Below are 15,328 nucleotides of genomic sequence, written 5' to 3'. Positions count from 1 at the left end.
CAATGAGGGCTGAAGAGACACACCGATTTTGATTCTAGATATGTGGAGTATTGGCCTGAGGGCGCACAATGTGTTGTGAAAAGTGTTATGAAATGTAATGTCATATAATATTTTTTATTGTATACAAGTGCCTTAATGTTGCTGCCTTGGGGATCCTTAATAAAAAAAACGAATTAAGGCTAAACTCTAGAGAAAAACCTGGGAGACAAATTCACCTTCAGTAGGACAATAACCTAAAACAAGTCCAAATATACAATAGAATTGCTTACAAAGACGACCTTGAATGAGTGGCCTAGTTAATCGTCGTGGAAATCTACGGCAAGACTTGAATGATCAACAATCAGCAATGATCAACAACCAATTTGACAGAGTTTGAAGAATAATGTGCAAATAGTGTATAATCTAGGTGTGCAAAGCTTTGAGACTTACCCAGAAAGACTCACAGCTGTAATCGCTGTCAAAGGTAATTCTAACATTTATTGTCTCAGGGGTGTGAATACTTATGTAAATATTTTTCTGTATTTCCTTTTCAATAAATGTGCAATGTCTAAAAATATGTTTTCATTTTCTCATTTTGGGGCATTGTGTGTAGCTGGGTGAGAAAAATACTGTATTCATTTTGAATTCAGGCTTTAACAAAATGTTGAATAAGTCAGGGGTATGAATACTTTCTGAAGGCACTGTAGGTCCATGCCTCGACACAAATAACTTGGTAATGATCCTTAGGGCTAAACATTTCCACAACCGATATCTACCCAACCAGGAAGGCAAGCCAAGTGCTCCGTTGCTGTATTCTGATTCTCTTCGCATCCCCCCAAAGTGTGCACTTTCAACAGCATTTGATTGGTGTTAGCATTGGCTCGAGAGTGTATCCACCAGATTTCTTAAACAAGATAACACATTTAAAATAAATTAGGTGGCGGGTGAAAGCCATCTATTCATTTACTCATGGCCTCTTTCCTCTTGGGTGTTCTACAGAGCAGAAAGAGTTATTCTTATGTGTCATAGTCCTGGACCACCAGGCCCACTGACCAGATGGCCGCCAGGTACTGGTTCAGAACGTCAGGACTCAGGTAATGCAGGGACTGTGGGGATCGAGGGTCGCCGTTCGACCCAGTGAAGTCAAAGCCCACCTTAGAGAAATATAGGAACCCTGAGTGATGAAGTCCAATTGGCACAAAAAAGCTCAAATAAAGACTAATTTAAAATAAGCAATGTTTAAAAGATGTAGCCATTGATTTTTTTTAAGGGCAATTCCGCCACATTTCATACTCATTTATCTCCAGCACCAAACCAGTGTCTACATTTGTGAAAACAACACGGTTCTATGATCTGTGGTTAGAAGTCAAGTGGCTGCCCTCCACAAGATAATCAGCAGACTTCATCACTGGGTTAATGCAGAAGACACATTTCAGTTGAATTGCATTCAGTTGTACAACTGGCTAGGTATCCCCCTTTCCCTCCATTCCTTCCTTCCTTCAACCAGCTCACAGGGTAGGATTAAAAGTAAGACAGTCGTCCCACTTACACAGTGACTTTCAAAACCTTCAACGGGTTTCTAGCCAGAGCTAGAGTATTTTCTTGCTCCCCATGTTACAGTGCTTCTAAAATGTTTTAACTTTTGATATTTTTTCGGCACAATGTAGAAATGCACCGTTTTCACATATGTAAACACTCGTATTGTATTGTGAATTTTTTAAAATTGCTCTTTAAAGAATATAACGTGTAAATACCTCACAATCTTAGTCCATTTGTCAAACCCCATCAGAACCCAAAATATAAGCTTGTATTACTCCATTGTTAATAATCAATGAAATTGTCAACAAAAACTGTCCTCAGTCTATGAATTTGAGAGTGGTTACATTTCTACAGCCCCATGCCTCAGCTGCTCACCAAAACAAATGGTGGGGTGTTTTTTTGTATCTCGGATTGCCCCTTTAACTTATCTTCATTAGTGAATTTTCAATCCATCAAAGATAATGCTTGAGTTTTGAACATTAACTAATAAGCACAACTTCAACCTATTATTTCTGATTGTGTCCGAAGAGCTTGCACTTACTGTCAAATTTATTTGGCAACCTCCCATGACATGGTCCAGGAATGTGTTGTGCCTGTATCTAGGGGGAAATTACAATTAGCTTTAGAAGTAACAAAATTTAGAAGAAATCTAAGGGCTAACGATAAGCTACTGTGCAATTAATTATAACCTACCTGGCAGCACTTGACACTGATTACTCCAGAGTTTTTGGAACTCTTCTTCTTCTTCTCTGGATGGACAGTCAAACTCCACCTGATTAAACGTCAATAAAACGGTTTAATATAAACATTAACTCAAATAATAAACTACCTTCACCATGATTAGATAAATGAGGTGGAAACCCTTTACGTTAAGTTGCTCAGATCTTATGCATGTAGTTAATACAGTGCATTCGGAAAGTATTCAGACCCCTTCCCTTTTTCTACATTTTGTTACATTACAGCCTTTTCTTATGTTCCTCATCAATCTAAACACAATACCCCATAATGACAAAGTGAAAACATGTTATTCCTTTTCGCAAATTAATATATGTATGAATACATATATTAACATGTACAGTGGGTCAAAAAAGTATTGTCAGCCACCAATTGTGCAAGTTTTCCCACTTAAAAAGACGAGGCCTGTAATTTTCATCATAGGTACACATCAACTATGACAGACAAAATGAGAAAAAAAATGCCGAAAATCACATTGTAGGATTTTTAATGAAATTATTTGCAAAATGATCGTTTCCAGATTCGACCATATTAATGAACTAAGGCTTGTAGTTCCGTGTGTTATTATAATTGTGCCTATGATTTGATATTTGATAGAGCAGTTTGACTGAGCGGTGGTAGGCAGCAGCAGGCTAGTAAGCATTCATTCAAACAGCACATTCCTGCATTTTCCTGCAGCTCTTCGCTGTGCTTCAAGCATTGCGCTGTTTATGACTTCAAGCCTATCAACTCCCGAGGTTAGGCTGGCAATACTATAGTGCCTATAAGAACATCCAATAGTCAAAAGGTATAAGAAATACAAATTCCTATAATAACTACAACCTAAAACTTCTTACCTGGGAATATTGAAGACTCATGTTAAAAGGAACCACCAGCTTTCATATGTTCTCATGTTCTGAGCAAGGAACTTAAACATTAGCTTTCTTACATGGCACATATTGCACTTTTACTCTCTTCTCCAACACTTTGTTTTTGCATTATTTAAAACAAATTGAACATGTTTCATTATTTTAAATTGATTTTATTGATGTATTATATTTAGTTAAAATAAGTGTCATTCAGTATTGTTGTAATTGTCAATATTACAAATATATCTCGGCTGATTTAAAATCGGTATCGTTTTTTTTTGGTCCTCCAATAATCTGTATCGGCTTTTTTTTGGGTCCTCCAATAATCGGTATCGGCGTTGAAAAATCATATTCGGTCGACCTCTAGAGAAGAATGGCAAAAACTCCCCAAATACAGTTGTGCCAAGCTTGTAACGTCATACCGAAGAAGACTCGAGGCTGTAATCGATGCCAAAGGTGCTTCAACAAAGTAATGAGTAAAGTGTCTAAATACTTATGCAAATGTGATATTTCAGTTAGATTTTTAAGAAATGTGCTAACCTATCTAAAAATGTTTTTTTCTTTGTCATTAAAAACTATTTAATCTATTTCAGAATAAGGCTGTAAAAAATGTGGAAAAAGTCAAGGGGTCTGAATACTATCCAAACGCAATGCAAAGCATATGATATTTATACTGTAAAAGGCACATAGAACAATAATTAAATTACAAACAGAAACTGGCCCAATTTGTAAATAGTGAAGTTTGTGTAATTATACAGAAAACTTTAAAAATGCAAATTGTACTATGCCAAAATAACAACAGACAAATTAGAAGGTCAGGCACGATACGCTTTCCATAAAACAACTTCCACTTTATTAGAGAATGTTTCAAGCACACCATTCAGGTCAAATTAACTTCATCAGAAAGATAATAAAAAATACAGTATAGGTAGCTGTGTCCCTGATTGGTCTCGGAGTAATGGGCGGGTGGAAAGAAGTGGGTGTATCAAAAGAAATGGGCGTGGCGAAAGCGCACCGTTATTGGATGGTCTCTTGATTGAACATTGCCATCACTGCTCAGAAGAGTATCCCATTTTGTTCCCTCTCCTTGAGGAAATGCATGGAGGTTAACTGCCAAGGCAGTTCTAATTACCTACACAACTCAATCTTTTATGAAAGCAAACATGACAAAGTACACTATTCATCATGAACATCCGAAGAGTATTTTATTCAGCCTCCTAGTCAATTTCCTTGAGGAAATACATGACTGCTAAAGAGCTTGAGTTCACATGCAAAAAAAACAAAAAAAAACTCAATCATGACGAAACATGAGGATGTGTAATCTAATTTTACTTTCCTGATATAATAACATCTTGATATCAGATGGTAGGCTATTTCTGCCAGCAAACTTCTAGCCGGGCAGGCAAACCAATAGGTCTGCCCTTGCGCAAGCTTGCTATTGGTGTTTAGAAATCACATTGACAAGTTTAACCTTCGACATTAGACACAGTAACGAACACAACTGCAATGAAACGTGATAATGTAAAATGTTCACAACACAAAAAAGCATGTTATGGTGCGAGCATTTACAAATTGGGCTGCCCTGAAAAAAATATATTGTTAGACCGAAAGTCGTCTGTTCTTTCGACCCATCAATTTCTGTAAATTTTTTAACGTGTAGTTTTCCATATAAAATATAATCAACTATATGCAGAGCTTGTCTGACTATTTAAGCTTACAGTTTGATGCCTCAAGAGGGCGCCAGAGATCTAGATAACCAGAAGAAAAAACCTTAACCATCTATTCTCCTACCGCTCCTGTTGGCTTTCACAGACTCTGCTATTCTCTCCTGAAGTTGCCAGTAATAGGCTACATGAGGAGTTGGCAACCTTCCTCACGTGAACGCCAATTTATCTTACCATTTCTACCGATCTGCGTGCCAGTTATAGTTTTCATAAGCACATTTTCGTGAAACAGTTTAATTTAAATGTATAATAACATTGTCATGTGGTTATTCAAAATTATATCAAAAATTAAATACCTAAAAAATAACATATTGCCAACTATGTAAAGATAGCCAAACAAATACCATTGCAGCCTGCAAGTAGAAAATATCCTGAAGAAAATAAATATCCTATAAATCACATTAGCTATACATGGCCTGTCTGCAAAGAACTTGAAACTTGGGTCCTGCCTGAAGCTTGCAAACTTGCAACATCACATAAAATATTCTGTGCCCTCAGAGTTGAACATGCCAGTGAGCTCTGGACAGACACAGCTGTAGGCTGTTTGCTCAAGAGATAAGAATCAATGCTTGAATTTGGCAGGATCTCATCGGAGCCTCTTATAGAATATTAGCTAAAAAGTACTGTGGAGCTCCTGAACCTAAATATAAAAACAGTACCAGCACCCAAAATGAGTACCGGAACCTATTTCAGTCCAAATCATGCACTGATAAGACGCCTACTTTATGACGTTTCCACTGGATCAGGGCATGACATTTTTCACTTTCTCGCTGAGTGGTTATCGAAGAGAGAGTTTTCAAAAACATTGAGGAACTACTGTAATTCTCAATGGATGGAAAAAACAGACTTTGTTTGCTGTTTGAGGTGAAGAAAACATTACGTTGAGAAGCTCCACAGGTAAGCCAATCAGAAACACTATCAGATCCTCAAATGGGCACATTTATGTGCCGACATTTGTGTGCAGGCCAGGTAGCCTATAGGCCTACTTCTATGCATCAACATTGACAGGAGCACTCCAAACAAAAGACAATGACTAAATTGACAGAACTTGTAAATTAAATTAAATAAAACAAAATGTGTCTCACAAGTGTTGCATGCACTCTGCAAACAATGTGTCCACTCAGACAATGAGAACAGGAAGACTAATAATAATAATAATAATAATAATAATAATAATAATAATAATAATAATAATAATAATAATAATAATAATAATGATGATAATAATATTGAATGCATTAAAAGAAATTCCCATAACCAAAGTAGCAAACATTGTAGATGACAAATTACAGGAAATAACAGTAAATGTATGTACGACTGGTGATATATGTAATGACGAATTCATATACACCAACAATGAAATGCAAACAATTCACACCACGGAGTTATTAAACAATGAATGTGCACAAATTGGCGAGAGAGAGCGCATTCTGGAGAGGGAAGTGCATTCTGGGCGTGTGGTCAATCCAACGTCTGCATTGGCCATGCAGCATTTACAGTGGTATGGCCTAAGCAGAAGTCAGGGCATTCATACTTCTTGCACTTTGCGGAGCAGTGCAGGGCCGTTGTCAAGGAAGTGAGTTTGTGTTTATACAGGATGTACCACCCCCAACTACCGTCAACCAATCATGTCAATGCGGAGCTATACAGAGTCCTCCACATTATTACAAAATTTAGGAGGCACGTGGCAATGCGGTAAAGAGCTCGATTTGGCCTCCGCATGCGTCTAGAGGCTCCGCAATTGCATCACACCCTTCATATGGAGCCTCTGTCCACATTTTTGAACCGAACATAAATTGGCTTTTAGTCTAGGCTTCCGCAATGCATTAGTTCAGAGAGAGATATCATTCACACACACACACACGTACGTACGTGTATGTATACACACACACACACAGTACAAGTCAAAAGTTTGTACACACCTACTCATTCAAGGGTTTTTCTTTATTTTTACAGTTTCCTACATTGTAGAATAATAGTGAAGACATCAAAACTATGAAATATCACATTAGGAATCACACAAGTGTTAAACAAATCAAAATATATTTTATATTTGAGATTCTTCAAAGTAGCCACCCGTTGCACAATCTTGGCATTCTCTCAACCAGCTTCACCTGGAATGCTTTTCCAACAGTCTTGAAGGATTCCCACATACACTAAGCACTTGTTGGCTGCTTTTCCTTCATTCTGCGGTCCTACTCATCCAAAATCATCTCAACTGAGTTGAGGTCGGGTGATTGTGGAGGCCACGTCATCTGATGCAGCACTCTATTACTCTCCTTGGTCAAATAGCCCTTACACAGCATGGAGGTGTGTTGGGTCATTGTCCTGTTGAAAAAACAAATGATACCCCCACTAAGCACAAACAAGATGGGATGGTGTATCGCTGCAGAATGCTGTGGTGGCCATGCTGGTTAAGTGTGCCTTGAATTCCAAATACATCACAGACAGTATCACCAGAAAAGCACCCCCACACAATCACTCCTCCATGCTTTACGGTGGACACATGCGGAGATCATCCGTTCATGTACTCTTCGTCTTACAAAGACACGGCGTTTGGAACCAAAAATCTCACAATTTCGACTCAGACTAAAGGACAGATTTCCACCGGTCTAATGTCCATTGCTCGTGTTTCTTGGCCCTAGCAAGTCCTTTCTTCTTATTGGTGTCCTTTAGTTGTGGTTTCTTTGTAGCAATTCGACCATGAAGGCCTGATTCATGCACATCACCTCTGAACAGTTGATGTTGAGATGTCTGTTACTTGAACTCTGAAGCATTCATTTGGGATGCAATTTCTGAGGCTGGTAATGCTAATGAAGTTATCCTCTGCAGTACAGGTAACTCTGGGTCTTCCTTTCCAGTGATGGTCCTCATGAGAGCCAGTTTCATCATAGCACTTGGTTTTTGTGACTGCACTGGAAGAAACTTTCAAAGTTCTTGAAATGTTTTTGATTGACTGACCTTCATGTTTTAAAGTAAAGTAATGATGGCCTGTCATTTATCTTTGCTTATTTGAGCTGTTCTTGCCATAATATGGACTTGGTCTTTTACCAAATAGGGCAATCTTCTGTATACCACCCAAACCTTGTTACAACAACTGATTGGCTCAAACGCATTAAGGAAAGAAATTCCACAAATCAACAAGGCACACCCGTTAATTTAAATGCATTCCAGGTGACTACCTCATGAAGTTGGTTGAGAGAATGACAAGAGTATGCAAAGGGTTGCTACTTTGAAGAATCTCTTATTTAAAATATTTTTGGATTTGTTTAACACTTTTTTTGGTTACTACATGATTCTGTGTGTTATTTCATAGTTCTGATGTCTTCACTATTATTCCACAATGTAGAAAATTGTCACAAAATAAAGAAAAACCCTCGAAGGAGTAGCTGTGTCCTAACGTTTGACTGGTACTGTATATAAACCAGTCAACTGATTGGGGTCCGTGCTAATTTACATGCTTGTTTTTCCACAGTGAGTGATTTTGACAAGTTCATTCTGAGTTTCCCCCAACTTTATTTTGATGCGCTTTTCTCTCTACAAGCCTGGTCTCCACAAATTTCTGCACTCGCTGGCAAGAACTGACAAAGTCAGACCAATTACATTTGCGCATTCCATACACCTGTATTCTACACCCCCATTTCTTTCGACACACCCAGTCAACGGTAGCCATTAGGTACTTAAGACAAACAAATATTGTGATAAGTACCTCTGTTCTGTGAACCAGCTGCCACTTGCCATCATCTTCTTGCTTAAAGAACTCTAGGAATGGATAAGATTTCCCAAACAAGTCCTGCAAGAGAGAGAGACAAATAGGAGCACTGGCAAATGAATAATGGGTGGGAGAGAATTTAGAAAACTGTTTATTACTCCATAATAAATGTAGAACATTTATTGTACCTTCTTATCCAGGCCTTTAGCCTCCAACTCCAGCACTATGTCCCTGTTATCCTTTATCTCCTCAGCAGTAATCTTTAACACACAAAATATAGCACAATTTAGGGAATTCATATGATCATCTCAAGACACTGTTTGCATTTGCCTTATGGTTGTTATCACAACATTTACATAAGTGGGACCATTTTACATTTACACAGCCACTTAAATACTTACAGTAATGATGCCTTTGCCTGCAGGCTTACCCTTCTTCATTTGTAGAGGTCTGGTAAGTTTCTTGCTGGACACAATCTGAAAGACAAATGGTTGTTCGTTGGAGGCACACCACCATTCATAGAGAAATTCAAAAACAACATTGGGTTAAGTTCACAGGAGGTTGGTGGCACCTTAATGTGGGAGGACGGGCTCGTGGTATTGGCTGGAGCGGAATGGTATGAAATACATCAAAAACATGGTTTCCATGTGTTTGATACCATTCCATTTGCTCCGTTCCGGCCAATTTTATGAGCGGTCCTCCCCTCAGCAGCATCTACTGGTTAAGTTAATACCTGAGAAAATAAAAGTAGCAACACAAGGACACAATGATGTGAGAATAATTGGTCCACACTTTCTTATATCCTAACCTGTCCCAGTGTGCACTCAACACCCCCCCAGGAAGTCATCATCATTTAGATCAACAGACTTGTTGTCCATGTCAGACACCCAGCTTCAACTTCTGCACTCTCTCAAAGTGGTAGTCCAGGAGCAGCTTCTTGGAGAACTCAGGGTCCTGGCAGATCTTCACCCTCTCCGTGCGGTCCAACTGTATAGTGAGACAGAAAGCATCTGCATGAACAAACCATAGGCCATTTCATTATGCACATTAACAATTATTAGATGTTTCAAATAGTTAGTTCTTTCTCCCTACCTCGATCCACTTTGTCATTCCCGATGCTCTGCATCATCACGCAGAGGGGGTCGGACTTGGATCCAACGTCTTTGTTGAGGAGATTGCTGCGTGAAATGGAAAGCTCTACTTTTGACACACATTGAGTATCCACCTGAAAAACACAGGGGGGAAAAAATCTATGACTGTATATTAAAGCCACAGTCTGCTCTGCAATTAAAAACAATAACAATGGGGCCCTTGCCACTTGTTTTGGTATAAAGCTGAGGGATAGGGCCAGGGAAAGGAAAATCCTCTCAAATTCATAGATAGTATGTGGACACCTGCCCGTCAAACATCTCATTCAAAAATCATGGGCATTAATACGGAGTTGGTCCCCCCATTGCTGCTATAATAGCCTCCATTATTCTGGGAAGGCTTTCCACTAGGTGGGAACATAGCTGCAGGGACTTGCTTCCATTCAGCCACAAGAACGTTAGTGAGGTAGGGAACTGATGTTGGGCGATTAGGCCTGGCTCGCAGTCGGCATTCCAATTCATCCCAAAGGTGTTCGATGGGGTTGAGGTCAGGGCTCTTTGCAGACAAACAATTTCTGGAAGGACCTCCCTATGTGCACAGATGCATTGTCATGCTGAAACAGGAAAGGGCCTTCCCTAAACTGTTGCCACAAAGTTGGAAGCACAGAATCGTCTAGAATGTCATTGTATGCTGTAGCATTAAGATGTATCTTCACTGGAAATAAGGGGCCTAGCCCGAACCATGAAAAATAGCTCCAGACGATTATTCATCCTCCACCAAACTTTACAGTTGGCACTATGTAGTCGTGCAGGTATCGTTCTCCTGGCATCCACCAAACCCAGATTCACCCATCGGACTGCCAGATGGTGAAGCCTGTTTCATCACTCCAGAGAACGCGTTTCCACTGTAATAGAACAGCGCACAATTGGCCCAACTTCAACTGGATTTGGCCGGTGTGGGCCGGCATTGTAAATAAGAATTTGTTGATGAATTGAAATTACCATTAAAATAGCTTCCCATATCCCCGGCTAAGTTTTAACGTACACTACTCAGTAAAATCGCAATTTTGCGAATAAACGCTTCTCACCCTGATAAGCACAGGGACAATTAAAACTGGACAGGTAGCCTACTAGTTCACATCTGTCAACTTGTCATTGAACCAGACACCTTGCATGCAACCTACCAAGTGCGTATTTTACAGTAAAGACTCGACTTGGAGGAGAGAGCTTTCTATGAAGGCAACAACCATTTTTCATCAAAAGCCCTTTTTGAAGACACTGACAAGAATTCCATGGGCACATGAACGCCCATAAAAGAACAATCACCGGATTTGCCTCTTCAAACTCAAATCAAGCATTGGTTTACTTTAGAAAAATAAGTAGGCAAATGTTACAAATATTACCTTGTCGCACGAAACGGCAATATATCGGACGAGTGTCACTATGAAACAGTTGTACCTGACATGCAACTCAAGTGCACTCTGCAGTAAACGCGATATAAATGTCGAGCTAAGATTTATTAAATTTGCTATCTGACAAAAAGGTGTGGCAGATGGTCAAGTGAGCATGATAGCTCAACAATTGGATAAGCAGCCAGCATAAAAACGTTCCTATTGGACAAGAGGCAACGTGACTCACGCTGTGCCCCCAGTGCAGGAAGTGACTACACACACACACACACACACACTTTGTTCAGGCTGCACTCAAATATTTTTTCCCACCCCTAGAGATAATACAAATGTAGTAGCTTTTTACAATTAGCCGATACAGCTGATGTACCGGTATACAATGTTAACGTATAAACTCGGCTCAATAAACAGCCATAACCACAGTTGGAAACGTAGCTAACTAAACCAGATACAAATGTATGCGTAACTGCACAATATTTACTTTAGTGTTAGATCACTCATGCCTTGCGAATTTGCAAATGAATTCGGTCCTTATCAAAACGTGAAACTACACATTTCTGCACTACTACTCGTCTTGATGTTAAAAACAATCTTAGCACATTTCAATAAAGGAAAATATTCATACTTACAAATAACAGTGTTATGTTATACCACACACAATGGGCAAACAATTCAATTTCTGTATATAGCAGGGCTGCATTTCCTATGTTGGCCTACTAACATTCCACACATTTTTTCTCTCAAATTCTGCCTATCCATTTCTCCACACCTACAGTATACATTTGATAGCTATACATACATTTCTGCACATATCCTTGGACCGGTGGTCTATTCAGCTCTCATGATACAGGGCAACAGACAGTGCAGCAAGTTTAAGCATAGGAATTATGTGCTATGTGTAAAATAATTTAAGTTAATGACACAAGCAATGGTGTAGTGTTAGCCTTTCACTGCATTACTGAGGAGGTGAATGATTTTTCTCAATAATAATTACCTAGCCATTTACAACCCAACACATCCAACCTTCTAGTATAGTAGGCCTATCAACTTCGCTCAATAAACAGACAAACATTTGTTGGAAACATTGCACATTGCACTTGAACAAACAACAATTCCAAAGTTACAGTTTACAGTAAAAGTCAGAAGATTAAATGTATTTGGCTAAGGTGTATGTAAACTCATTGTTCACAATTCCTGAAATTTAATCCTAGTAAAGATACCCTGTCTAAGGTCAGATGGGATCATTACTTTATTATAAGAATGTGAAATGTCAGAATAGTAGAGTGATTCATTTCAGCTGTATTTCTTTCATCACATTCCCAGTGGGTCAGAAGTTTTACATACTCAATTAGTATATGGAAGCATTGCCTTTAAATTGTTTAACTTGGGTCAAAAGTGTTGGGTAGCCGTTTTGATAGATTCCCACAAGAAGTTGGGTGAATTTTGGCCCATTCCTCCTGACAGAGCTGGTGTAACTGAGTCAGGTTTGTAGGCCTCCTTGCTCACACATGCTTTTTAAGTTCTGCCCACAAATTTTCTATAGGATTGAGGTCAGGGATTTGTAATGGCCACTCCCAATACCTTGACGTTGTTGTCCTTAAGCCATTTTGCCACAACTTTGGAAGTATGCTTGAGGTCATTGTCCATTTGGAAGCAAGCTTTAAGCAAGCTTTAAGTTCCTGAGATGTTGCTTCAATATATCCACATACTTTTCCTCCCTCATGATGCCATCTATTTTGTGAAATGCACCAGTCACTCCTACAGCAAAGCACCCCCACAACCTGATGCTGCAACCCCCGTGCTTCAGAGTTGGGATGGTGTTCTTCAGCTTGCAAGCCTCCCACTTCTTCCTCCAAACATAACAATGGTCATTATGACCAAACAGTTGTATTTTGTTTCATCAGACCAGAGTACATTTATCCAAAAAGTACGATTTTCGTCCCCATGTGCAGTTGCAAACCGTAGTCTGGCTTTTTATGGCGGTTTTGGAGCAGTGGCTTCTTCCTTGCTGAGTGGCCTTTCAGGTTATGTCGATATAGGACTCGTTATACTGTGGATAGAGATACTGTTGTACCTGTTTACACCATCATCTTCACAAGATTCTTTGCTGTTGTCCTGGGATTGATTTGCACTTTTCGCATCAAAGCATGTTCATCTCTAGGAGACAGAACGTGTCTCCTTCCTGAGCGGTATGACGGCTGCATGGTCCCATGGTGTTTATACTTGCGTACTATTGTTTGTACAGGTGAACGTGGTACCTTCAGGCATTTGAAAATTGCTCCCAAGGATGAACCAGACATCTGGAGGTCTACATTTTTTCCCCCTGAGGTCTTGGCTGATTTCTTTTAGAAGAAATACATCCACAGGTACTCCTCCAATTGACTCAAATTATGTCAATTACCCTATCAGCAGCTTCTAAAGCCATGACATAATTTTCTGGAATTTTCCAAGCTGTTTAAAAAGGTATAGTCAACTTATGACCCACTGAAATTGCGATACAGTGAATGATAAGTGAAATAATCTGTAAACAATTGTTGGAAAAATGACTTGTGTCATGCACAAAGTAGATTTGCCAAAACTATAGTTTGTTTAAAAGAAAATTGTGGAATGGTTTAAAAATGAGTTTTAATGACTCCAACATAAGTGTATGTAAACTTCCGACTTCAACTGTATATATCAATTTTAATAAATTCACAAGGCCCTAATTTTTTTATTTCACATGACTGGGAATACAGACATGCATCCGTTGGTCACAGATATCTTTTTTAAAAATGGGCTTCACAACGGGCCTCAGGATATCATCACGTATTTTTGTGCATTCAAATTGTCTTTGATAAATTGCTAATTGAGTTTGTTGTCTGTAGCTTATGCCTGCCAATACCATAACCCCACCGCCACCATGGTGCACTCTGTTCACATTGGAAAACCACTCCCCCACATGACGCCATGAATGTGGTCTATGGTTGTGAGGCTGGTTGGACATGACGTTAAATTCTCTGGCAACAGCTCTGGTTGACAATCCTGCAGTCAGCATGACAATTGCACGCTCCCTCAAAACTTGAGACATCTGTGGCATTGTGTTGTGTGACAATACTGCATACTTTAAAGTGACCTTTTCTTGTCCCCAGCACAAGGTGCACCTCTGTAATGATCATGCTTGGATTTTTTTTTCAGTTCATGAGACCAACACTGTTACATTTATACATTTATTTCATTGTAGATTTGAGTGAGACTTCTAATAGGGAACGACACAAATTAGGAAAATAATTTACTGAACTAAAATATTAGTAAAAGAAAAACCCCATTTGTCAGTTGGAAGTGATGGAGCTGTGGCTTATTCTGCAGAAGGCTGTCCTAGTGTCCCATGTCAGATTCAATCAGGATTTAGGATTGTGTGGCCCTCTATTATATCAACAAATACCAGCTATATGGCAAATTTGATATACACTACATGGCCAAAAGTATGTGGACAACTGCTCACCGAACTCCAAAATCATGGGCAAAAATGTATGCACTCACTACTATAAGTCACTCTGCATAAGAGTGTCTTCTAAATGACTAAAATGTAAATGTGAAATTTTAACATGGAGATGGTGTTGTTGCTATATCAGCCTCCACTCTTCTGAGAAGGCTTTCCACTCTGTGTCCACACTTTCCATACTCGGCCTTGTCTCAGGATAGTAAATTGGTGGTTGAAGATATCCCTCTACTGGTGTGGGGGCTGTGCTTTGGCAAAGTGGGTGGGGTTATATCCTGCCAGTCTGGCCCTGTTTGGGGGTATTCGACGGACGGGGCCAGTCTCTCCTGACCCCTCCTGTCTCAGCCTCCAGTATTTATGCTGCAGTAGTTTGTGTCAGGGCGCTAGGATCAGTCTGTTATATCTGGAGTATTTCTCCTGTCTTATCCGGTGTCCTGTGTGAATTTAAGTATGCTCTCTCGGAGGACCTGAGCCCTAGGACCATGCCTCAGGACTACCTGGCACGATGACTCCTTGCTGTCCCCAGTCCACCTGGTCGTGCTGCTGCTCCAGTTTCAACTGTTCTGCCTGCGGGTATGGAACCCTGACCTGTTCACCGGATGTGCTACCTTGTCCCAGACCTGCCGTTTTCAACTCTCGAGACAGCAGGTGCAGTAGAGATCCTCTGAATGATCAGCTATGAAAAGCCAGCTGACATTTACTCCTGAGGTGCTGACCTGTTGCACCCTCGACAACCACTGTGAATATTATTATTTGACCCTGCTGGTCATCTATGAACATTTGAACATCTTGGCCATGTTCTGTTATAATCTCCAC

At 39.7% G+C, this 15,328-nt stretch overlaps 1 pseudogene; it reads right to left on the bottom strand.

Annotated features, from left to right (window-relative positions):
• LOC112255223 overlaps positions 1 to 15,328 on the bottom strand; it is a 40,152-nt pseudogene that overhangs the window by 5,075 nt on the left and 19,749 nt on the right.

The sequence above is a fragment of the Oncorhynchus tshawytscha genome, linkage group LG07, assembly GCF_018296145.1.
Source record: "Oncorhynchus tshawytscha isolate Ot180627B linkage group LG07, Otsh_v2.0, whole genome shotgun sequence".
Lineage (NCBI taxonomy): Eukaryota > Metazoa > Chordata > Actinopteri > Salmoniformes > Salmonidae > Oncorhynchus > Oncorhynchus tshawytscha.
This window is presented reverse-complemented; position numbering and strand designations above follow the sequence as displayed.